Source organism: Scylla paramamosain, chromosome 44 (genome assembly GCF_035594125.1).
Source record: "Scylla paramamosain isolate STU-SP2022 chromosome 44, ASM3559412v1, whole genome shotgun sequence".
NCBI classification, from domain to species: Eukaryota; Metazoa; Arthropoda; class Malacostraca; order Decapoda; family Portunidae; genus Scylla; species Scylla paramamosain.
Genome location: NC_087194.1, coordinates 11748473 through 11775972, shown reverse-complemented (window position 1 = coordinate 11775972; position 27500 = coordinate 11748473). Strand labels below are relative to the sequence as shown.

At 42.9% G+C, this 27500-nt stretch overlaps 2 protein-coding genes across 16 annotated transcripts in view; one reads left to right on the top strand and one right to left on the bottom strand.

Annotated features, from left to right (window-relative positions):
• LOC135094164 (ran-specific GTPase-activating protein-like) overlaps positions 1–27500 on the bottom strand; it is a 111208-nt gene that overhangs the window by 31146 nt on the left and 52562 nt on the right. The gene's annotated exons all lie outside the window — the stretch shown is intronic.
• LOC135094161 (uncharacterized) overlaps positions 1–27500 on the top strand; it is an 87078-nt gene that overhangs the window by 10635 nt on the left and 48943 nt on the right. For 5 of the 11 annotated variants that reach the window (XM_063994005.1, XM_063994003.1, XM_063994000.1 and 2 more), the window contains one exon: positions 11099–11162. The exons of the other annotated variants lie outside the window; for them this stretch is intronic. The gene's annotated coding sequence lies outside the window, so the exon portion shown is untranslated. The remainder of the gene's footprint in view (positions 1–11098; positions 11163–27500) is intronic. 11 annotated transcript variants of the gene reach the window in all.

The following is a 27500-nucleotide window of genomic DNA, read 5'->3' as shown; positions in this document are numbered from 1 at the left end:
GATGGCTCGCACCATGGTGGGAATCACGCTGAGTCTGTACCGGTCCGTGCGCGGCGCCATTAGGGGCGTTATCTTGTTGTGGTGTCTGGTGGCAGCATGTGTCTGAGGCGTGGATGATGCAGAAGTCTCCTTCCAAACTTCTCCAGAGCCTCTCGTTGCCTGGTGGATAGTCTGGACGTCTGGACAGACTCAGGGTGGTCAGGGCTTCATCACAGGTGTTGTAGGCAGGGACAAAGATGACCCTGCACGCCCTCTTCTGCACTCTCTCCAGCTGGAGCTGTTGAGTGTGTGTGAGGGAGGAGGACCACGCTGGGGAGGCATACATGAGTTTGGGGAGGATGAAGGTGAGGCACACTCGCCTTAACTCATCTGTCAGTGTCTCCAGCGACCTGAGTCTGCGCATCATGTACAGCTTGTAGGTAGCGGATCTTACGGTGCTGGCGACATGCTGCTTCCAGGTCAGCTGGTCGTCAACCGTGAGTCTGAAGAAGCACATCCAGAGGCACATCGGACCACCTGGAAGGGATGAGGTCCCACTGTGAGCTGGGGAGGGGGCACTGGTACAGAGGAGGTACAGAAATGCATCACCACAGTTTCGCTGTGGTTGATGGTCATCCTGCTCTACTCCGACCATGTCTGCAGTCGCTCCAAAATGACTTGCAGTGGCGAGTAGTCCGGGTTCCTGTTGGAGACTGGGATACCCCCGGTGCAGTCGTACACATACGAGTACTTCCAGCCATTGGGGTGTCAGTGAGGGCGTCGTTAATGAGGAGGAGGAAGCATAGTGGGCTCATCTTGGTCCCCTGGGGGACCCCACATGTCAGCTGTTGAATATTAGAGACAGAGCCCTGATAGCGAACGGCCTGACGCCTCCCTGAGAGGGTGTTGGCTAGCCACGCTACCAGGTTGGGAGGTAGACCCAGACTTACTGCCTTGCTGAAGACAACAAAGTGATCAACAAGATAAAAGGCTTTTTTGAAGTCTACAAAAGCAACAGCTAGAGAGGTGTTTCGCTTGTCCAGGTGGCTGGGGATGAAGTCAAGGAAGCTGGTCAGGTAATGGGAGGTGGAGGTGGCTATAATATTTCCAAACTGTTTGATATCCACGGTATAACAAGTTTTGGTGTAGGCCCAGTCATACACAAAATCTTCACAAATAAAGCTAGGGATGGGGGTGATAGAGACTGGCCTGAGGTCACCGAGTGACTGTGGACTGGAAGCTTTGCGGATGGGAGAGACGTAAGATGTCTTCCAGTTCGTGGGGCAAGAGTGTTGAGAAAGAGAGGCGTTTATTATCGGGCATAGTGGTGTTGCTGGCTCTTCCAATATGGGAAGGTCAGTGGGTGTGGTGGATCTTGGTATCTTTAAGTATCCTTGATATCTTGGTATCTTGGTATCTTTAAGTATCCTCTTAAAAACATCTATCGCCTGGACAGTGGGGGGAGGGGAGGGGGCGGGAAGATGGGGAGGATGTGGAGTGGTGTGAAGGGGAGGGCAGGTGTGACAGATAGCGGCAAAGTGGTCGTTCATCTTCTGACCCGCGAGATTAGCAGGAAGGTGTGAGGTGCAAGGGAGAGATGAAGTGTGCTTTTGTAGGCCACACAAAGCTTTGCTCCTAGCATACCACTGTCTGTTGTTGGCCTGCTTGAGGTGGTGTATCTTGTCCGGGTAATAGCTTGCCTTGGCAGCCTTAATCTCCCTGATCACTCTGTTTCTTAGCTTCCTGTATAGGACCGGGCAGGAGTGGAACGACCACGTCAGCTGATGCAAGAATCTTTTAATGCTGGGCGTCATCCAGGGGGCATCAGATGTGTGCACAGTGACGCTCTCGGCTGGGAAGTAGCGATAGAAGGCTTCTGTGGTGGTGGCGACGTAAAAGTGCTATTTTGAGTGGATGTCCACCACATCCAGCACCTCTGTCCACGGGTGATGTGTTACCCACTGCCCAAACTCTCTCATGGCTGAGTCAGGCATAGAGCGGTGGGTCCTGGTGTCAGCTGGCCGGGGAGTCGAGATGGTGGGTGTGGGTGTCCACAGTATGGAGAGGTGGGTGCTCCGTCCCATGGGAGGAAGCAGCTTGGGGGGCGAGTACTGCTGGCCCAGGTCTGTCACTATAAGGTCGAGGGTGGCTTGCTGGGTGGTAGGGAAGTCCAAGACCTGGGTGAGGTGTAGCTGGTGTAGGATATCGCTGATATACAATCCGTTAAAGTCCCCACAGATGACCAGCTTGGCAACAGGATACCTCACACTTAGGGCATCAGCAGTGTCACTGATGTGAGTGGTGAGTAACTGTGCTGTGGTGGCTTGTGGGGGCATGGTACACGACGCACACGATGATGGAGGCCGTGTTGCTGAGATTGCAGGGGGGCGTAACTCTCACCCACAGGGCCTCTACTTCGGCAGGAATGTTGACAGGCAGGTGTGAGGGGCTGAGGATAGATTGGGAGAAAAAGGCCACTCCGCTCTCCCGCCCCCTTCCTGCGTCCTGTCCTGAGGTGATGGCAGAGCTGGTAGTCCTGCATCGTGCACACCTCAGGAACGACCTTCCACGCCTCAGTAACCGCAACAATGTCCGCACAAGTAGAGCTCACCGTCACAATCAACTCGTCCATCTTGTTGGCCAGAGACGTTGCATTAAATAAGAGGGAGGGAAGACTATACCACACACACGGCATTTCTGTGTGTTTGTATTCCCTCTTCTCCACCCAGCGGTCTTCTCTGGCACTGAAGGACACTGCCTTGATGGGACGCACCACACTTTTACCTACTCTCCATCCGCGGTTCCGAAATAGTTTCAAGTTCTTAAGGCACAGTGTAGATGGCGCTGCAAACATCAACAAACAGACATGGGTAGTGCTCCAAGTTTTGCCAAGATTCTGCTGCCATACAGGCTTAGATCAGACAATATATTGCCTAAGGAGCTGCTCGAGTATATAGTGGAGCCAAGACTCAGTTACTAGAAGCCCACTGAAGAAAGCTAGCCGGTAGTTAGAAGATAGAATATAATGTGGCCGATCAACACCGGCCCCACCCCCTCTGCACAGCTGTGAAAACCGTTGCCATGGTAACGGCGATGCCAAATCACTGAAGAAAACGAGGTGCAAAGACTTAACGGGATACTTGTGTGTTTGTCCAAGATGGCTACTTATGACAATGTAAACACAGTGAAGGCATTGTCTGCTACGGAAATCAATAAACTGACAGCGGCGCAGCTAAAATGTGCACTGAGAACAACTGTTGCACATCAGCCTCATGAAGAGCAGCCACCGAGCTCTGAATTACTCGAAGAAATAAGATATATTCCAGAAGATTTTGTCAGCTATGAAGGAGATGAAGAAAGAAATAGAATCACTGAATACAAGACTCGATGAAGCCTATATGATTATCCACCAGCAAAACCGGTTCTTAAAATCCTTTGGCGCCAAAGAAAGGGTGCGGCACTTGGGTATAACTGGGGTCTCGGAGGATAACGATGGCCTGGGAACGACAGATGGAGAGAAGATGAAGTCAGTGCTGGAAGCCGTGGGTTACGCCGGACCGATACCCACCGATGTATGGGCAACGATACGACTTGAACAGCCTGACGCACGTAGAAGACTCCCTATTCACGTGACGCTGGAGAGTCAAGATCAACGGAGTGACATCTTGCGAGTGGCGAAGAACTTGAAGGATACAGGAAGAGACTTTGAACGAATTTACGTGAAGAAGGACGTTCATCCGGCGGCGAGGAGAGAAATGACAAGACTGAGGGCCGGAGAAAATGAGGAGAAACAGAAACCAGACAACCAGGGAGTTGAAATTACGTATGACTGGCGGCGGCGAGTATTGCTGCGTGATGGTGTTGTGACTGATAGGTATTTCACAAATTTTGGCATGGAAAGAATTGGAATGGACAACTGAAAATATGTGTTTGTAATATCTGTGGTGTGAAAAATAAGCTCCAAAGCCCTGAAGTGATAAATGTTGCTTTAGAATTTGACATGATATGGATCACTAAAATTAAGTAACGTTAATTAGTAGCTTACCAGGTTTTTATTTATATATGAATAAAAGTAAACAAAATAGTCGGAGAGGAGGAATTATGATGTTGGTGAAGTGTGCATTGGTGCCATATATCACATGTGCCAACATTGCAGCAGAACGACAAACATGGGTCGAGCTGCCCTGGGATGAGGCTTGGGGCCATGTATATCCCACCGGTCGACTCGCCCTACCACGACCCGGCGCTGCTGTGGGAGGGGCAGATGACCGACTGTGACGGTGCCATAGTGGTCGCTGACTTGAACGCACGTGTGGGTGTCCTACCAAGTAGAAATATAAACGGAAAGAGATGTGAATATAATGGTGTGAAAGATCTTATAAGTAATTCCATGGGCCGGGCAATACCCAACATGTGTGAAGAGAAAGAAATGGTAGTTGCTAACCATTTGAAATATGACAGAAAGCAGCGAAGAGGGAATTTATCTTTTAGGCGTAATGATCGCTGGACATTGGAAATCGACCTGTGTTTATCGACCTGTGTTTAGTTAAGTATAGCAGTTTGAATGTCCTGAAAGACTTATGTACACGCCAAGTTATGTCGTGCTCAGATCATGCGCCACTCACTCTAACAATTAACGCTGACGTTTTTAAATGAGTAACGCCATCACGGCTACTTGAGCGCGCCAGTAACTTGGGTCGGACGCTCACACACAGTCCCTGCACCACTAATATCGCGACAGGCCTGCACCGTGACAAAGTGGATATAGAAGCGTTGGTGACGAGGATGGCGCTGTGTGAGCCGCCAACCCTGGGCGTGGTGAATGAGGAAAGTGTGCAGGACGTGGTTAAGGAAAGCTGCAGGGAAGTTAATGGAATAGCAAAGGAGCGTAAAAAGATGAATGTCGCGCGTGAGGGAAGTGTAGACCTAAGAAGAAAAAGAGTCATGGAGGAAAATGACTGTGGGAAAATTTGGAAAGCAATTAACTGGAAAGGTGAAATTAGTAGTAATGAAGGCAGTACCCAGCCTACTGAGAGTCAATTTAAGATTCATTTTGAGGAATTATTGAATCCAGTGATGGAGGAAATTAGAGATGTAAACTTTGAGCAGGCACCAAGTATTACCATTGTGGATGATCCTTTCACGTTTATAGAGGTGGAAACAGCTGTGAGAGGGATGAATAAAAAGAAAAGTTTTGTTGCAATAAGTCCTGCCCTATTAATGAACTTACCTATGAACTGGTTGATGTTTTTTCTTACAATGTTCAATGTAATTTTTGATAGTTTGTGTTTCCCACTAGCCTGGTGCTATAGTAAGTTAAGTGTTTTATTTAAGTGTGGTGATCGCATGCTTTGTGATAACTACAGAGGTGTTAGTATAATGGACACCCTAGCTAAACTCTATGACACACTTATTATCAATAGATTGAAAATGTGGATGGATGTGGACAATTGTCAAGCAGGAGCAATGGAGGGAAGAGGATGCCTAAAGCAGATATTTACACTGAGATTATTGTGTGATTATGTAAAATACAAGAAATTGAAGTTATATGTATTATTTATAGACTATCGTAAAGCATACGATAAAGTACCGAGGTCCAAGCTGATAGAATGCTTAAGATCAATAGGATGTGGAAGAAGGATGTTAAAAGCAATTTATGTTATGAATCGCTGCACACGTAACGTGCTTAAGAGTGCCACGGTGGAGTCGTCAGTGGAAGTGAGGCACGGCTCACCTTCCAGCTGTCTAATGTTTGTGATTTACATTAACCAGATGATTCGTATGCTGAAGGAACAAAAAGCAACTAACAGCTTCTAGGGCACTCTGCACAGAATATCTCGGGATATGTGTATCAAGAAACTCAGACTTGTCATCGATTATTGCAATGATTATGGAATTGTTCTTAACGAGGACAAAATTATTTTTTTTGTTTGAAATAACACTCATTATGATAAAGTTCCATTAAAGATCGAGGGACACGTTATTAAGTACTGTGACAGATACAAGTATTTAAGGGCCTGGTTTACCGACAGCGGTTGTATGAAGGACGTGGTGTCACTACACGAGGCAAATTGTCAGTCAGTCGTTAACAAATTTTCTACATTTTGTGCCTAGAACCCCGATATGCCTCAGCGTTATAAGCGACTTGTGTTTGACGCGGCTTTGTTGGCTGAACTGAAATACAGCTGGGAGTCGTGGCTGACAGACAGCTGTGTGTCACTCACCAGTCAGTACAATAAACTTATGAAATGTCTCCTGGACGTGACAAATAACACAAGCTCAATCTTATGTCATGTTGAATCGAGAATTAAGCCAGTGTACCATACTGTCTGTGCCCGACGGAAACGTTTCTTGGAGAGGAAGCTGACCCCTGGTTATAAGTTTATCCAGAGCGCCATACAGTATGATAATCATATAAATCCTCTTGACAGAATAATTAATTATATTACCAATAAGCCAGAAGACGCAACAAAGTATCACACATATAAAACAATATTGAATTCTAGTCTTGGTGTCCATAATATTTATTCAGATGGCACAATGTCCCTGATTTTACACGTTTGGCGTTTACTAGAATTCGACTGATGCCTCATGACTTAAAGATCGAGACCGGCCGTTGGAGTCGCATCTCGCAGGACTTGCGCGTGTCCATGTGTCGGGCAGGCAACACAGACTGACCAACATGTACTGCTGGAGTGCGTACTGACGAGACAGGTCAGGCAAAAATATATGATAAGCAAACAAAATTTAGACGATTTATTTAAAGAAACAGAAGACGTAAATGTTTTGTGTAGGTACGTGTATGAAGTGTTGAATAGTTATAGAACCTAAAAAGAAAACAATACTTAATTAGAACTACCTATTGCATTAATAGTGGTCAAATTGTGTTGGACGTTATGCTGAGTTATGTATCTATGTTAGTTATAGCATTACTGCTAGTAAGTGTTTGCTAATGCTGGTTACTTTGTATCGCCTAATTCTTAAACAATACTTAGGTGAAAGTGTTGTTATTTATGTTTGTAAACGTATGATTCTTTATTTGGACCACTGACAAATTTTGTACCTTTCACTTTACTGTATGAATAATTTCTTTGGTCAGTAAAAGTAACTAACTATCACGTTGGGCGGCGGGTGACCTGACCCTCTCATACGACGCAGGAGGTAGTTGCGTTCGTACGTTTGCACGGCAGCACACATTATCCTTTATGTGTCGACACGCACTCACTAAATGTGTTCACAAGCACAACAATCTCACCAGGGCGAGCCTAAAACTAAAAACTAAGAGTTGAAAACTGAAAAAACCGAGGTCACTATCAATAAGGGGCGGGAAAGGCAGGAAGGCCAAAATGCTGGCCGAGGCTGCTCTAGAGACCCTAAGGTCACACGTCCTTCCCGTGTGAGGTGTGTGTGTCTCTATCTCAGTGTGTGTGTGTGTGTGTGTGTGTGTGTGTGCGTGTGTGTGGGAGATTTCTCAATTCATAATGGGGTTTCTAGCGTGAGAAAAGTAAAAAAGCCTATTAGATTTACAAATGTTGACGAAACGGTATTTCTGAATAATGTTCAACTATTAGATGTCCCTGTGATAATGAAGAATATCAATGATGATATCAGTAATGTGACAGATATAGTATATCAATGTGCTCGTAGTAGTAGTAAGCGTGAAACCCGCGTACAGGATGAAAACACTACTTTAGAGAGGTGGGAAACACTGGTTGAGAACAAAGATGATCTGCAGCTCTGGAGGGCTATAAATTGGAAGGGAGAAGTTGGTGGTGAAAATAATTCAAATGTGTGCCCATCTGATGATGATTTGAAAGATTATTTTGAAACTAACTTTAACCCTCCCGACAATGTGAAACTTACTGAATGTGACTTTTCCACCGATGTGTCTATACCCCTGTTAGATGACCCTATTGACCCATTACAAATACAACAACAAGTGAAGCAATTGAAACCAGACAAAGCTTCAGGTCCTGATGGCGTATCACCCGGTATTGTTAAATTATTGCCAGTACAATGATTGTGTATATGTGTGTTTTGTTTAATATATTGTACTGTGGTAGTTACCCATTAGCTTGGACAAGGGCAAAGTTAGTTCCAATTTTTAAGAAGGGTGACAGGACAGATGCAAGAAACTATAGGGGAATAAGTATAATAAACAGTATTGCCAAGGTGTACGACATGGTGTTGTGTGCGAGACTGAGACAGTGGTTTACACCTTTCATGGAGCAAGCTGGTGCTCAGGAGAAGAGAGGGTGTGTGGAGAACACAGTGGCTCTCAGGGTGTTATGTGACATGGCTAGGAGGAGGAAATTAACTCTATTTGTAACATTCATTGATTTTTCCCAGGCCTATGACAGAGTACCTAGACATAAATTATTTTATGTGTTACGAAGATTGGGATGTGGCTCAGCTATGATATGTGCACTTATTGCTATGTATACTGTGACAGAAAGCTTGGTCGGAACAGCGGTGGTCTTAATAACTCTAGGTGTGAGACAAGGATCACCCACCTTATGTTTACTTTTTATCATCTTGGTTAATGACCTTATAAGACTAATTAAAGAAGGGTGTGGACATGATGGATTTTTACAATGGCTACATATACTTGTACTAATGGACGACACGGTGCTATTATCGACAACGAGGGCAAATATGATGAAAAAGGTGACTTTGTTACAAGATTACTGTACAGAATATGGCATGAAAGTTAACCAATCCAAGACAAAGTTTTTTGTGATAAGCGGCAGTGAGAGGGATCGTGAACCTTTGGTGGTGGGCGACTTGGTGGTGGAACATTGTGACACATATGCGTGTTTAGGGTCACCGTTTACCAGCGATGGTTCAACCATCTCTGCCATCAAAGTCCATGCTAATAATAAGATGTCACATGTGTTAAAGTTTGTGTCTTTTGTCACAAAAAATAATGATATTCCGTTTGTGATAAAGAAGCGTGTATTTGATGCAGCTCTCATGTCATCACTAATTTATGGTTGTGAATCTTGGATAGGAGCTGATCTGAAAACGATGGTGAAGTTGTACAATTAGTGTCTAAAAAGATTATTAGGAGTGAGAAAACTAACGTGTAATGACATTTGCTACGTGGAGTCAGGGTATCCACCTTTCAAGGACTTAGTCAGGCACAGACAACACAAATTTTTATATAGTATGTGGCATGAGAGGTCAGGATATGATGATGATCCATTAGCCTTCACAATTAGGATAAAAATGAACTCTAACACTCCAACCAGCCGGACCGTCAGAGAGATGATCAACACGAATGTACCGGACCTGAGCTTGGTAATGCAGAAATTAAAAGATGACATGGTAAACAGTAACTCCTCAAGACGCACAACATATAAGGATATTAACCCAGATTTATTGGTACACCGTATATATACAGTGAATCATGCAGGAAATGATATTCATAGAGTATCATTCACACAGTTTCGAGTAAGTGGGCATAGTTTAGCGTGTGAGACTGGCAGGTGGAATCAAAGAAACAGAGGTCGACTGGAAGTGAGTGAGAAGCTGTGTGTGTGTGGAGGGTTACAAACAGATAGATATGTAATGCAAGATTGTCAGTTAACACAGCAACTTAGGGATCAATACCAGTTCTCCACTTTAGAACAATTGTTTGGGGATCAGTTTATACCAGAGATCATGTGTAAGATTGTTCATAACATTTTGACCATATATTAAAGAAGTAATAAATACTTGTATTTAATATGTTTCACACGATTGTGGGATTAGTGAGGATTTGATAATTATAGTAGTGCGTAGGTGTCATGAATATGATTGTTTATATATGTTTTATAAACAAGAGTCCTAAGAATAGATATTTCTCCAGTGTTTATGTTTAGCTCGTTTATTTTGTAATAATAGACTTCTAGTAACTAATAGACGATTGACTACAGTTAGGAAGTGATAATAATTTAATATTATCTTGTAGATTATGTAATACTATTATGTACAATCCATTGGTATTATCTGTTTGCTGTGGTCAATAAAATATCTATATCTATCTATCTATCTATCTATCTATCTATCCATCTATCTATCTATCTCAGTGTGTGTGTGTGTGTGTGTGTTTGTGGGCAGCCAGAAGCCGCTACTGGCTTAAGTGGGACGGGAAGAAGTGGATGTCAGGTGGTGGAGAGAGAGGTGGGGGTGGAGGGAGAAGGCATCACGTACTGACACAACAAGATGGCGTCTGTCTGAGAAGTTGGCAAGTGTAGTTTCCCGGGCCAGCGGCATGAGGTGACTAACAAAACACCAGAAGGAGGTCTTTCTGTACACAACAAGCACATGTACACAACACACGTGTGGCTGTACACCTGGCGGCTACTCAACAAACCTGGTACACTACTGGTAGCACACTTCAGGGAGGGCTTGGCCAATCCTGGTTATCTTGACCACCACTAAGTCTTTGAGGAGAAACACAATGCGATACACAGGCGCACCACACAACATACGCCGCCACACTGGCTGCAGACTGAGCGGCGTCCCTTTGGCTCAGTGTTTCCAGGCCGTTCGGTACTTGAGCGACACACAAAGGTCTACTTAATATACAGGGATTTCTTCAACCAACGAACACACTCATATCCACCAAAAAAATAAATAAAATAAATAAAATAAAATAAATAAATAATTAATTAAAATTAATCAAATAATTAAATTATATTAAATTACTAAAATTACAATTGCTTCTACTTTTACTACTACTATTACTACTACTACTACTACTACTACTACTACTACTACTACTGTGTGTGTGTGTGTGTGAGTGTGATATTACTGATAGCAATCATAGTAACAATATAACAGCAAGAACTACTACTATTACTATTATTACTACTATTACTACTACTACATTTACTAATATAAATAGTACTACTACTACTCTCTCTCTCTCTCTCTCTCTCTCTCTCTCTCTCTCTCTCTCTCTCTCTCTCTCTCTCTCTCTCTCTCTCTCTCTCTCTCTCTCTCTCTGTCTGTCTGTCTGTCTGTCTCTCTGTTTATACAGATAGATACAGATAGATAGATGTACACAGATACAGACTTGTGCTTGTGGAGTATAAATGTAAGAGCATGAAGCACAGTGTGTCTCTCCCCACAGGGACCTCCCGCCTCGCGCCTTCCTTCCTCCCGTCTCCCGGAGTGTACACACCTGCACTCTTGAGGTGAGTACACTTACTCTTTTCTTTCCTGGTAATTGTTTTCATTGTGTTTTCTATTGCACACACTCAGAAAGTAGAAAATGAGGCACTAACGAGGCAAGACTATATAACACAAAGACTAAACACAATAATAATAATAATAATAATAATAATAATAATAATAATAATAATAATAATAATAATAATAATAATAAATGGTTTATTAATAAGGCAGTTTACAAACTAAAAATGTACAGAGGGGGTGGGAAAATACTTAACATTAATCCTGAAGCTAAACCTCATATAGAAGCGAAATACTGTTGATTGATGGCTCGCACCATGGTGGGAATCGCGCTGAGTCTGTCCCGGTCCGTGCGCGGCGCCTTTAGGGGCGTTATCTTGTTGTGGTGTCTGGTGGCTCAGACCAGGCGAGGTGCATCAGGCAGCAGCATGTGTCTGAGGCGTGGATGATGCAGAAGTCCCCTTCCAAACTTCTCCAGAGCCTCTCGGTGCCTGGTGGATAGTCTGGACGTCTGAACAGACTCAGGGTGGTCAGGGCTTCATCACAGGTGGTGTAGGCAGGGAAAAAGATGTCCCTGCACGCCCTCTTCTGCACTCTCTCCAGCTGGAGATGTTGAGTGTGTGTGAGGGAGGAAGACCACGCTGGGGAGGCATACATGAGATTGGGGAGGATGAAGGTGAGGCACACTCCCCTTAACTCGTCTGTCAGTGTCCCAAGCGACTTGAGTCTGCGCATCATGTACAGCTTGTAGGTAGCGGATCTTACGGTGCTGGCGATATGCTGCTTCCACGTCAGCTTGTCGTCCACAGTGACTCCGAAGAAGGACATCTAGAGGCACATCGGACCACCTGGAGGGGATGAGATCCCACTGTGAGCTGGGGAGGGGGCACTGGTACAGAAGAGGTACAGAAATGCATCAACCACAGTTTCACTGTGGTTGATGGTCATCCTGCTCTCCTCCGTCCATGTCTGCAGTCGCTCCTAAATGACTTGCAGTGGCAAGTAGTCCGGGTTCCTGTTGGAGACTGGGACACCCACGGTGCAGTCGTACACATACTTCCAGCCATGGGAGTGTCAGTGAGGGCATCGTTAATGAGGAGGAGAAAGCATAGTGGGCTCATCTTGGTCCCCTGGGGGACCCCACATGTCAGCTGTTGAATATTAGAGACAGAATCCTGATAGCGAACGGCCTGACGCCTCCCTGAGAGGGTTTTGGCTAGCCACGCTACCAGGTTGGGAGGGAGACCCAGACTTATTGCCTTGCTGAAGACAAAAAAGTTGATCAACAAGATCAGAGGCTTTTTTGAAGTCCACAAAAGCAACAGCTAGAGAGGTGTTTCGCTTGTGGCTGTGGATGAAGTCAAGGATGCTGGTCAGGTAATGGGAGGTTTAGGTGGCTATAATATTTCCAAACTGTCTGATATCCACGGTATAACAAGTTTTGGTGTAGGCCCAGTCATACACAAAATCTTCACAAATAAAGCTAGGGATGGGGGTGATAGAGACTGGCCTGAGGTCACCGAGTGACTGTGGACTGGAAGCTTTGCGGATGGGAGAGACGTAAGATGTCTTCCAGTCCGCGGGGAAAGAGTGTTGGGAAAGAGAGGCGTTTATTATCGGGCATAGCGGTGTTGCTGGCTCTTCCCATATGGGAAGGTCAGTGGGTGTGGTGGATCTTGGTATCTTTAAGTATCCTTGGTATCTTGGTATCTTTAAGTATCCCCTTAAAAACATCTATCGCCTGGACAGTGGGGGAAGGGGAGGGAGCGGGAAGATGGGCAGGAAGCGGAGTGGTGTGGAGGGGAGGGCAGGTGTGACAGATAGCGGCAAAGTGGTCGTTCATCTCCTGAGCCGCGAGATTAGCAGGAAGGTGTGAGGTGCAAGGGAGAGATGAAGTGTGCTTTTGTAGGCCACACAAAGCTTTGCTCCTAGCATACCACTGTCTGTTGTTGGCCTGCTTGAAGTGGTAATAGCTTGCCTTGCCAGCCTTAAACTCCCTGATCTCTCTGTTTCTTAGCTTCCTGTATAGGTCCGGGCAGGAGCAGAACGCCCACGTCCGCTGACGCATGAGTCTTTTAGTGCGGGGCGTCATCCAGGGGGCATCAGATGTGTGCACTGTGATGCTCTTGGCTGGGAAGTAGCGGTGGAAGGCTTCTGTGGTGGTGCCGACGTAATTGTGCCATTTTTAGTGGACGTCCTCAACATCCAGCACCTCTGTCCACGGGTGATGTGTTACCCACTGCCCAAACTCTCTCATGGCTGAGTCAGGCATAGAGCGGTGGGTCCTGGTGTCAGCTGGCCGGGGAGTCGAGATGGTGGGTGTGGGTGTCCACAGTATGGAGAGGTGGGTGCTCCGTCCCATGGGAGGAAGCAGCTTGGGGGGCGAGTACTGCTGGCCCAGGTCTGTCACTATAAGGTCGAGGGTGGCTTGCTGGGTGGTAGGGAAGTCCAAGACCTGGGTGAGGTGTAGCTGGTGTAGGATATCGCTGATATACAATCCGTTAAAGTCCCCACAGATGACCAGCTTGGCAACAGGATACCTCACACTTAGGGCATCAGCAGTGTCACTGATGTGAGTGGTGAGTAACTGTGCTGTGGTGGCTTGTGGGGGCATGGTACACGACGCACACGATGATGGAGGCCGTGTTGCTGAGATTGCAGGGGGGCGTAACTCTCACCCACAGGGCCTCTACTTCGGCAGGAATGTTGACAGGCAGGTGTGAGGGGCTGAGGGTACATTGGGAGAAAACGGCCACACCGCTCTCCCGCCCCCTTCCTGCGTCCTGTCCTGAGGTGATGGCAGAGCTGGTAGTCCTGCATCGTGCACACCTCAGGAACGACCTTCCACGCCTCAGTAACCGCAACAATGTCCACACAAGTAGAGCTCACCGTCACAATCAACTCGTCCATCTTGTTGGCCAGAGACGTTGCATTAAATAAGAGGGAGGGAAGACTATTGTAGTGTAGGATAATGACTATGATTGGGCTGACTTGCTGTATCTTGATTTATTGATTGATTCAGCCTGCAAATTTAATGTCAACATAAACACAGCATACCTCAATATCATGTAACTCCCTTCAATATCTTGTAACTTCACCCAGTAAACAGAAGAATAACATAAGATGAACACATATCCCATTCTATTATTCACTATTGCAATGACACACGATACATATAAAATAGTACTCACAAAATGACCGCCCATCATCAGCCAAGGCAGACTTCACCATATGTCTGATTACAGCATTACCCCAACTATGCTGCAAAGTTACACTTAATCAAATCCTCCTATCAGCACCGCATTCAATATAACACCAACCAATATGCACAATCAGCGGCATAACATAAGTCAAACAAATCAGAGAAATAATGTTATCACAAAACTCACCTCAGTCAAACAACCGCCACTCACCCCTGACAGGCACCAACTGTACCTCTGCCTACCTTCCCCCTACACCCTGAGTGCGGTATAATATATATCCGTGTTACATACACAGACCCTAAAAGAAAACTTCCTCTTGACAAACAAATACACATTACTAACCAATACCAAACTTGTTAATAAGTAAGAAAACAATATATGTATCTCAATAATAATTACAATTCTTGTCATATATGCCAATAACAATTATACAGTAACTGGAATACAACCCGTGTCTACACCTCTTTCCAACCAATGACAGCGACACACACTGCCCGCTCCACATTCAAAGGTGCCAACATTGACATTATAATTCTAATATGATGAGAATCATATTACACTCCCCCCACCACAAATCAAAGGCTTCTATACTTCTATTGTTGATCGACTGGGAGCAACACCACCAGTCTATGTACTGATCTTACCATTTGCTTGTCATATTGGCCCCTGTACTGTTTTCCTGGTTCATTAATTTTATACCTCAACAACACATCTCTGATCTTTCCATCCCTTCCTGGTATACCTTCTACAACTTCCGCTAACTTCCATTCTCCTCTTAATACATTATGATCATTAACAAGTACAATGTCACCCTTCCGAACATTTCTTACACTCACATGCCACTTTTGGCGTACAATTAGAGTAGGAAAGTAGTTCTTCATCCAATTTTTCCAAAATAAATCAATGACCTTAATCTTAAATGCATATGATCTACTTACTTCTCCCCGTTCATTCCAAAATCCACAAGGAGCATCAATGGTAGATCGACCCAGTAGTAAGTCATTAGGTCTCAATACAGTCCCTTCATCAAAATCTTCACCTGGTTTGAACCCGATAGGCCGTTCATTCAATACATTGGCCACCTCATACATAACAGACTGTAGTTCTCCAAAGGATATGACTGATTCACCTATGATTCTAGTGAGAGATCTCTTGACTAATCTAATTAATGCTTCACTGCAAGAATTTTCCCAAGGAGCATCTGCTGATCTATTGAATACCCAGATTAAACCATTAAATTTTCCAAAATTGAACACTTCATGCTTATTCCACCGAGTAACCATATCTCTCAATTCCTTGTTTGCATACACTAACTGTGTACCATTATCTGAATATAATTTTTTGGGAAATCCTCTAAGACAAGTGAATCTCTTCAATACAGTAAGAAAGTTTTGAGTATCATAACCTTCGGAAAGGTCTAAATGTACAGCCCTTGTTGTCATGCAATTGAAAATTACTCCAAACGTTTTTCTTTTCACTCTTCTTTTCACCGTATCACAAACCCAAAGAGGACCGAACAGGTCAACACTTACATTGTAAAATGGTGGACATGGCTCTAGTCTTTCCTTAGGTAGTTCACCCATACACTGGGATGTGCAGATCTTATCTATTCTATGGCAAGTTACACATTGTTTTCTAATAGATTTCATTGTCTTCCTCGCACCTAATACCCAGTATTTCACTTGAGCTCTAGCAAGGCCCGCTTCTATTCCACTATGATCTTCCTTGTGTATGTGGGACAGATACAGTTCAGAAAATGGATGCTTTGATGGGAGTAACATGAACTGATCACAATTCCAATTGTCTTTTACCCATTTTGACATTCGACTTCTCACAGTGATAATGCCATCTTCTCTCATCCTTGGTCCTAGACGTTTATATTTCTTTTCCCAGTCTTGTGGCAGGCTTGTTTGAGCGTTCTTAACAAGAAATAATTCTGCTCTCTGTATATCCTCTGCATTAGGATCACATATTATAGCTTTAAATGATCTCTTTCTTACTACATTTATGACTCGAGCCATTACCGACAAAAGCCGTTTCAAATTGCTGAAATTTTGGATGTTGATTAACTCATTAGGTGTAGTAATCTCTCCTGTGTTCATGGTTACCTTTGCAAACACAGTATCAGGGAGATCAGACACTGTATTCTGTTTAACTGGCCATTCTGAGAAGTCACGATAGAGAAATTGTGGACCACTTTGCCATACAGATCCTGTCCCTAACTCTAAGGGACTGCATTCCCTGGTGGTTAAATCAGCATTGTTTTCCTTAGAAGATACCCAATACCATTCTATGGGCTCTGTCTTTGATTGAATCTCTGCAACTCTACTTCCAACAAAGGTGTTAAATCTATGTGATTCCTTTTGGATTTGTGCCCTTACAATCTCACTATCTGTGATGTGGATTATCCTAGAATAGTTGTATCTCATTTCTCCTTCAATGGATACTCTCAATCTGCTTGCCAAAACTGCAGCACACAATTCCAGTCTAGGTATATTGATTTGCCTCATAGGAGCAATTCTATTCTTTGAACATAAGAGTTTTACACAATATGTGCCATTCTGCTTCTTCCACCTAATGTAAGCTACAGCTCCATATGCTTTCATGCTACTATCACAAAAGATAATTAACTCTGGATCTGTAGTCACATCTGTAGTCCTTAAGCATCTTCCAAAAGTAAGTTTTTCAATTTCAAGCATTTCCCGAAATAAATCCACTGCTTCTAAATACAAAGTTCCACTGATAGGCTCACCCCATCCCTTAGATTTGTTTTCATTAGCTTCTAGTATAATGGAGCGAATCATTAACTTGGTTTTCAGTGTGAATGGTGTTAACAGTCCCAGAGGATCATAGAGTGTAGCAAACTGCGACAGTACAGTTCTTTTAGTCAACATACACGGGATACGGCTTTCAAAGTCACCATAGCTCACATTTGGTTCTGTCCTGCCCTCTCTTGTTCTTTTCGAGAAGTTGAGTTTAACTTTAAATGAAAATACATCTTGTTTGGGTTTCCATTCTAACCCTAAAACCTTTTCTTGATCAGTGTTCGAGATTATGGCATCATTTCTGTTATCCTCTCCAGAGAGAATCCAATATTTAATCTGAAAACCTCCTGGTCTTAAAACTTCCTCCACTTCTTTGATTCTTTCCATTGCATGATTCGTTGAACCAACACTACTTATAATATCGTCAACATAGGAATCCTCTACAATCATTTTAGAGGCTAATGGGAAGTCACAATTCATTTCTGCTGTTTTACGAAGAGCCAACATTGCTATCGGCCCAGAAGGTTTGTCTCCAAATGTTACCGTCTTCAATTTATAGTGTGAGGGTTCTCTCTCTAGTTGAAAGTTCCTCCATAAAAATCTGTGAGTGTGCATATCTTCATCTGAAAGCTTTACAGTATGATACATTTTTCTAATATCTCCAACCATACCAATCTCCTCCTCTCTGAATCTCAGCAAGATTCCAATTAAGTTGTTTATCACATCTGGCCCCTTTGCAAGCATGTCATTGAGAGAGATCCCTTTGTAGGATGCTGCTGCATTAAACACTATCCTTACTGGGGTTGAAATGGAGTCTACCTTGTAAACTTCGTGATGGGGTAGATAAAACTTTGGACCCTTGTAAGTCATTACTTCCTCCTTTGATAATTTCTCCGCTACTCCTCTATCCAACATGTCTTTTATTTGTTCTTGATACTTTACACACTGGGTCGACCCCATCTTCATTAATCTCTGTTCAGTGGCCTTTAATCTAGCAAATGCCATAGGATAATTATCAGGTAGTTTAGCCGGATCATAAATCCAAGGATACTTAGCTATCCAGCACTGATGTTTCGCATCATAAGTTAATCCATCTTCAATAAGTTTCTTCTCTCTTTCTTCCTTAATGGTTAAATTTCCCTTGGTTGAGCATTTTCCACATTTGCAGCCTCCACACTTAGGATTGCATTCTGTTCCTAAGCTTTCATTCAAAAAATAATTTTCTATCAACTTGCCCACATTAGGTTTAGTCCTGAAATGCCAATCTGTGGTGTCATTACAACTCACGTGATTAATTTGCACGCAATAGCTATGTCCCTTTCCTTTGTCATCCAATCTACCTCTGATACAGAAACCAAACTCATTTGACATTAACTGAACATTATCTATGGTTTTTTTTAACTTGTGGCATTAAAGTACAGTGATCAGATCCTATTAGTAGTTCTATACGCCCTTCAGGCCTTTGGATATCCTTTTCTTGCACTTCAAATTTCTTAGCAATTTCCGATAAATTCACCTGTTGATGAGCACCAGTTATTTCGGAAATTCCACAAACTTCAACAAATTTTTCCTTCCCTGTTTGATCCCTCAAGGACATCTTATAAACAAAACTATCCAATTCTTCTGTGTGGTCACCGACCTTTGTCACTGAAAGCTGTATAGGAGTACCTTTGAGTCCTAGTTGCTTTGCCATTCTAAAAGTGATCAGACTGATGTTACTTCCTGCATCATATAATGTGGGAACAGAAACACCTCCACTATTCACAAACCCAGTCATCAAAAATGCACCTTTCTTTGTCAAATGGTTACTCATAACATCCATTGTAGAAGTATAAGGACTGCTAAATATAGGGTGCAAAATTGAATGGTGGTGCTTACCACAAATGTCTCCCTTTACCTTTACTCTACAAGGCATTTGCTTATCACAATCCCTAGATAGGTGCCCTCTTTTGAGACATGCAAAACAAATTCTATTTTGCTTTAAAAAATCCATTTGATTTTCAGCTGTCCATTGCTTAAATGTCATACAATCCTGTAAGTGATGAGATTCACTATCATGAACAAGACAATACTTCTCCTTCTGATCACCATTAACTTTTGATGTGTAATTCCTACTGCAATATCTTCCATCTGCTACTTGAGCTATATTAGTTAAACACTCTGACATCTGGTTTTGTAGTTTCTCTTGTCCCACAGCTAACAGTTTTATGACTTCTAATAAGTCATTTTCTTTTGTGTTTGATACATCAGTGGTATGCACCGTTACCTTTGACGCACCAAGTCTTGACTCATCTTGTAAGTATTCTAAAGCTTTTCGATGCTCTGTTAAGAATGCAACCAACTCTTTAAACTTGTCAGTCTTCACTTGTTGTACTTTACTAGCCCATTCCTTTTTCAACATAGAGGGTAACAATTTTTCTACTTGAGTCAGGACAGTAACATTCTCCAACTCCTTTGTTAGGTTCAAGTTGCTTACATCTAACCATACCTTTTCTACAGTATTGATTAGCTTGATTAACCGTTTATCATCACCTTCACTTATTGGCTTATATGACCTAATGTCTCCCAAGATTGAATCAATTAACTTTCCTTCATGACCATATGTTTCATTCAATCTCTCCCACATTCTTTTGTAATCATTTAAATCTTCTACAAGTCTCCTGGGTTCCCCCTCTAGTGACATTCTGAGTACATAGGGATCCTCACCATGTTGTGATTCAAGCAGTCTTGTATAATCCCTAATAAATGAGGGAAATGACCTTACAGATCCACCAAATTTAGGAGGCTCAATTTTTTTCATGGCAAGTACAGCCTTAGGTTTTTCTTTTAATGTCTCAAGAAGAGTGCACTTTATAGTTTCCAATTCCATGATATAGTCTTCATACTCTTGGCAAGATGAACTACCATCTAAAAGGTCAATAATTTTCTCATTCACCACATCCACTACTTTGAAAGAATCACAAACTTCACTATACAATACTTGTAGGGTTGCTGTGGAGTCTCCTCTCTTGTGTGCATCCTTGAAGAGTCCCACCTTCCTGGTGAATCTCCTCTTGGCATTAGCACGTTCCCTTTTCAAGTCATCCATGGCTGCTCTGCGAATTTTGCTGAATTGTAGTGTAGGATAATGACTATGATTGGGCTGACTTGCTGTATCTTGATTTATTGATTGATTCAGCCTGCAAATTTAATGTCAACATAAACACAGCATACCTCAATATCATGTAACTCCCTTCAATATCTTGTAACTTCACCCAGTAAACAGAAGAATAACATAAGATGAACACATATCCCATTCTATTATTCACTATTGCAATGACACACGATACATATAAAATAGTACTCACAAAATGACCGCCCATCATCAGCCAAGGCAGACTTCACCATATGTCTGATTACAGCATTACCCCAACTATGCTGCAAAGTTACACTTAATCAAATCCTCCTATCAGCACCGCATTCAATATAACACCAACCAATATGCACAATCAGCGGCATAACATAAGTCAAACAAATCAGAGAAATAATGTTATCACAAAACTCACCTCAGTCAAACAACCGCCACTCACCCCTGACAGGCACCAACTGTACCTCTGCCTACCTTCCCCCTACACCCTGAGTGCGGTATAATATATATCCGTGTTACATACACAGACCCTAAAAGAAAACTTCCTCTTGACAAACAAATACACATTACTAACCAATACCAAACTTGTTAATAAGTAAGAAAACAATATATGTATCTCAATAATAATTACAATTCTTGTCATATATGCCAATAACAATTATACAGTAACTGGAATACAACCCGTGTCTACACCTCTTTCCAACCAATGACAGCGACACACACTGCCCGCTCCACATTCAAAGGTGCCAACATTGACATTATAATTCTAATATGATGAGAATCATATTACAACTATACCACACACACGGCATTTCTGTGTGTTTGTATTCCCTCTTCTCCACCCAGCGGTCTTCTCTGGCACTGAAGGACACTGCCTTGATGGGACGCACCACACTTTTACCTACTCTCCATCCGCGGTTCCGAAATAGTTTCAAGGTCTTAAGGCACAGTGTAGATGGCGCTGCAAACATCAACAAACAGACATGGGTAGTGCTCCAAGTTTTGCCAAGATTTTGCTGCCATACAGGCTTAAATCAGACAATATATTGCCTAGGGAGCTGCACGAGGGTAGAGTGGAGCCAAGGGCCAGTTACTTGTAGCCCACTGAAGAAAGCTAGCCGGTAGTTAGAAGATAGAATATAATGTGGCCGATCAACACCGGCCCCACCCCCTCTGCACAGCTGTGAAAACCGTTGCCATGGTAACGGCGATGCCAAATCACTGAAGAAAACGAGGTGCAAAGACTTAACGGGATACTTGTGTGTTTGTCCAAGATGGCTACTTATGACAATGTAAACACAGTGAAGGCATTGTCTGCTACGGAAATCAATAAACTGACAGCGGCGCAGCTAAAATGTGCACTGAGAACAACTGTTGCACATCAGCCTCATGAAGAGCAGCCACCGAGCTCTGAATTACTCGAAGAAATAAGATATATTCCAGAAGATTTTGTCAGCTATGAAGGAGATGAAGAAAGAAATAGAATCACTGAATACAAGACTCGATGAAGCCTATATGATTTTCCACCAGCAAAACCGGTTCCTAGAATCCCTTGGCGCCAAAGAAAGGGTGCGGCACTTGGGTATAACTGGGGTCTCGGAGGATAACGATGGCCTGGGAACGACAGATGGAGAGAAGATGAAGTCAGTGCTGGAAGCCGTGGGTTACGCCGGACCGATACCCACCGATGTATGGGCAACGATACGACTTGAACAGCCTGACGCACGTAGAAGACTCCCTATTCACGTGACGCTGGAGAGTCAAGATCAACGGAGTGACATCTTGCGAGTGGCGAAGAACTTGAAGGATACAGGAAGAGACTTTGAACGAATTTACGTGAAGAAGGACGTTCATCCGGCGGCGAGGAGAGAAATGACAAGACTGAGGGCCGGAGAAAATGAGGAGAAACAGAAACCAGACAACCAGGGAGTTGAAATTACGTATGACTGGCGGCGGCGAGTATTGCTGCGTGATGGTGTTGTGACTGATAGGTATTTCACAAATTTTGGCATGGAAAGAATTGGAATGGACAACTGAAAATATGTGTTTGTAATATCTGTGGTGTGAAAAATAAGCTCCAAAGCCCTGAAGTGATAAATGTTGCTTTAGAATTTGACATGATATGGATCACTAAAATTAAGTAACGTTAATTAGTAGCTTACCAGGTTTTTATTTATATATGAATAAAAGTAAACAAAATAGTCGGAGAGGAGGAATTATGATGTTGGTGAAGTGTGCATTGGTGCCATATATCACATGTGCCAACATTGCAGCAGAACGACAAACATGGGTCGAGCTGCCCTGGGATGAGGCTTGGGGCCATGTATATCCCACCGGTCGACTCGCCCTACCACGACCCGGCGTTGCTGTGGGAGGGGCAGATGACCGACTGTGACGGTGCCATAGTGGTCGCTGACTTGAACGCACGTGTGGGTGTCCTACCAAGTAGAAATATAAACGGAAAGAGATGTGAATATAATGGTGTGAAAGATCTTATAAGTAATTCCATGGGCCGGGCAATACCCAACATGTGTGAAGAGAAAGAAATGGTAGTTGCTAACCATTTGAAATATGACGGAAAGCAGCGAAGAGGGAATTTATCTTTTAGGCGTAATGATCGCTGGACATTGGAAATCGACCTGTGTTTATCGACCTGTGTTTAGTTAAGTATAGCAGTTTGAATGTCCTGAAAGACTTATGTACACGCCAAGTTATGTCGTGCTCAGATCATGCGCCACTCACTCTAACAATTAACGCTGACGTTTTTAAATGAGTAACGCCATCACGGCTACTTGAGCGCGCCAGTAACTTGGGTCGGACGCTCACACACAGTCCCTGCACCACTAATATCGCGACAGGCCTGCACCGTGACAAAGTGGATATAGAAGCGTTGGTGACGAGGATGGCGCTGTGTGAGCCGCCAACCCTGGGCGTGGTGAATGAGGAAAGTGTGCAGGACGTGGTTAAGGAAAGCTGCAGAGAAGTTAATGGAATAGCAAAGGAGCGTAAAAAGATGAATGTCGCGCGTGAGGGAAGTGTAGACCTAAGAAGAAAAAGAGTCATGGAGGAAAATGACTGTGGGAAAATTTGGAAAGCAATTAACTGGAAAGGTGAAATTAGTAGTAATGAAGGCAGTACCCAGCCTACTGAGAGTCAATTTAAGATTCATTTTGAGGAATTATTGAATCCAGTGATGGAGGAAATTAGAGATGTAAACTTTGAGCAGGCACCAAGTATTACCATTGTGGATGATCCTTTCACGTTTATAGAGGTGGAAACAGCTGTGAGAGGGATGAATAAAAAGAAAAGTTTTGTTGCAATAAGTCCTGCCCTATTAATGAACTTACCTATGAACTGCTTGATGTTTTTTCTTACAATGTTCAATGTAATTTTTGATAGTTTGTGTTTCCCACTAGCCTGGTGCTATAGTAAGTTAAGTGTTTTATTTAAGTGTGGTGATCGCATGCTTTGTGATAACTACAGAGGTGTTAGTATAATGGACACCCTAGCTAAACTCTATGACACACTTATTATCAATAGATTGAAAATGTGGATGGATGTGGACAATTGTCAAGCAGGAGCAATGGAGGGAAGAGAATGCCTAAAGCAGATATTTACACTGAGATTATTGTGTGATTATGTAAAATACAAGAAATTGAAGTTATATGTATTATTTATAGACTATCGTAAAGCATACGATAAAGTACCGAGGTCCAAGCTGATAGAATGCTTAAGATCAATAGGATGTGGAAGAAGGATGTTAAAAGCAATTTATGTTATGAATCGCTGCACACGTAACGTGCTTAAGAGTGCCACGGTGGAGTCGTCAGTGGAAGTGAGGCACGGCTCACCTTCCAGCTGTCTAATGTTTGTGATTTACATTAACCAGATGATTCGTATGCTGAAGGAACAAAAAGCAACTAACAGCTTCTAGGGCACTCTGCACAGAATATCTCGGGATATGTGTATCAAGAAACTCAGACTTGTCATCGATTATTGCAATGATTATGGAATTGTTCTTAACGAGGACAAAATTATTTTTTTTGTTTGAAATAACACTCATTATGATAAAGTTCCATTAAAGATCGAGGGACACGTTATTAAGTACTGTGACAGATACAAGTATTTAAGGGCCTGGTTTACCGACAGCGGTTGTATGAAGGACGTGGTGTCACTACACGAGGCAAATTGTCAGTCAGTCGTTAACAAATTTTCTACATTTTGTGCCTAGAACCCCGATATGCCTCAGCGTTATAAGCGACTTGTGTTTGACGCGGCTGTGTTGCCTGAACTGACATACAACTGCGAGACGTGGCTGACAGACAGCTGTGTGTCACTCACCAGTCAGTACAATAAACTTATGAAATGTCTCCTGGACGTGACAAATAACACAAGCTCAATCTTATGTCATGTTGAATCGAGAATTAAGCCAGTGTACCATACTGTCTGTGCCCGACGGAAACGTTTCTTGGAGAGGAAGCTGACCCCTGGTTATAAGTTTATCCAGAGCGCCATACAGTATGATAATCATATAAATCCTCTTGACAGAATAATTAATTATATTACCAATAAGCCAGAAGACGCAACAAAGTATCACACATATAAAACAATATTGAATTCTAGTCTTGGTGTCCATAATATTTATTCAGATGGCACAATGTCCCTGATTTTACACGTTTGGCGTTTACTAGAATTCGACTGATGCCTCATGACTTAAAGATCGAGACCGGCCGTTGGAGTCGCATCTCGCAGGACTTGCGCGTGTCCATGTGTCGGGCAGGCAACACAGACTGACCAACATGTACTGCTGGAGTGCGTACTGACGAGACAGGTCAGGCAAAAATATATGATAAGCAAACAAAATTTAGACGATTTATTTAAAGAAACAGAAGACGTAAATGTTTTGTGTAGGTACGTGTATGAAGTGTTGAATAGTTATAGAACCTAAAAAGAAAACAATACTTAATTAGAACTACCTATTGCATTAATAGTGGTCAAATTGTGTTGGACGTTATGCTGAGTTATGTATCTATGTTAGTTATAGCATTACTGCTAGTAAGTGTTTGCTAATGCTGGTTACTTTGCATCGCCTAATTCTTAAACAATACTTAGGTGAAAGTGTTGTTATTTATGTTTGTAAACGTATGATTCTTTATTTGGACCACTGACAAATTTTGTACCTTTCACTTTACTGTATGAATTATTTCTTTGGTCAGTAAAAGTAACTAACTATCACGTTGGGCGGCGGGTGACCTGACCCTCTCATACGACGCAGGAGGTAGTTGCGTTCGTACGTTTGCACGGCAGCACACATTATCCTTTATGTATCGACACGCACTCGCTAAATGTGTTCACAAGCACAACAATCTCATCAGGGCGAGCCTAAAACTAAAAACTAAGAGTTGAAAACTGAAAAAACCGAGGTCACTATCAATAAGGGGCGGGAAAGGCAGGAAGGCCAAAATGCTGGCCGAGGCTGCTCTAGAGACCCTAAGGTCACACGTCCTTCCCGTGTGAGGTGTGTGTGTCTCTATCTCAGTGTGTGTGTGTGTGTGTGTGTGTGTGTGTGTGTGCGTGTGTGTGGGAGATTTCTCAATTCATAATGGGGTTTCTAGCGTGAGAAAAGTAAAAAAGCCTATTAGATTTACAAATGTTGACGAAACGGTATTTCTGAATAATGTTCAACTATTAGATGTCCCTGTGATAATGAAGAATATCAATGATGATATCAGTAATGTGACAGATATAGTATATCAATGTGCTCGTAGTAGTAGTAAGCGTGAAACCCGCGTACAGGATGAAAACACTACTTTAGAGAGGTGGGAAACACTGGTTGAGAACAAAGATGATCTGCAACTCTGGAGGGCTATAAATTGGAAGGGAGAAGTTGGTGGTGAAAATAATTCAAATGTGTGCCCATCTGATGATGATTTGAAAGATTATTTTGAAACTAACTTTAACCCTCCCGACAATGTGAAACTTACTGAATGTGACTTTTCCACCGATGTGTCTATACCCCTGTTAGATGACCCTATTGACCCATTACAAATACAACAACAAGTGAAGCAATTGAAACCAGACAAAGCTTCAGGTCCTGATGGCGTATCACCCGGTATTGTTAAATTATTGCCAGTACAATGATTGTGTATATGTGAGTTTTGTTTAATATATTGTACTGTGGTAGTTACCCATTAGCTTGGGCAAGGGCAAAGTTAGTTCCAATTTTTAAGAAGGGTGACAGGACAGATGCAAGAAACTATAGGGGAATAAGTATAATAAACAGTATTGCCAAGGTGTACGACATGGTGTTGTGTGCGAGACTGAGACAGTGGTTTACACCTTTCATGGAGCAAGCTGGTGCTCAGGAGAAGAGAGGGTGTGTGGAGAACACAGTGGCTCTCAGGGTGTTATGTGACATGGCTAGGAGGAGGAAATTAACTCTATTTGTAACATTCATTGATTTTTCCCAGGCCTATGACAGAGTACCTAGACATAAATTATTTTATGTGTTACGAAGATTGGGATGTGGCTCAGCTATGATATGTGCACTTATTGCTATGTATACTGTGACAGAAAGCTTGGTCGGAACAGCGGTGGTCTTAATAACTCTAGGTGTGAGACAAGGATCACCCACCTTATGTTTACTTTTTATCATCTTGGTTAATGACCTTATAAGACTAATTAAAGAAGGGTGTGGACATGATGGATTTTTACAATGGCTACATATACTTGTACTAATGGACGACACGGTGCTATTATCGACAACGAGGGCAAATATGATGAAAAAGGTGACTTTGTTACAAGATTACTGTACAGAATATGGCATGAAAGTTAACCAATCCAAGACAAAGTTTTTTGTGATAAGCGGCAGTGAGAGGGATCGTGAACCTTTGGTGGTGGGCGACTTGGTGGTGCAACATTGTGACACATATGCGTGTTTAGGGTCACCGTTTACCAGCGATGGTTCAACCACCTCTGCCATCAAAGTCCATGCTAATAATAAGATGTCACATGTGTTAAAGTTTGTGTCTTTTGTCACAAAAAATAATGATATTCCGTTTGTGATAAAGAAGCGTGTATTTGATGCAGCTCTCATGTCATCACTAATTTATGGTTGTGAATCTTGGATAGGAGCTGATCTGAAAACGATGGTGAAGTTGTACAATTAGTGTCTAAAAAGATTATTAGGAGTGAGAAAACTAACGTGTAATGACATTTGCTACGTGGAGTCAGGGTATCCACCTT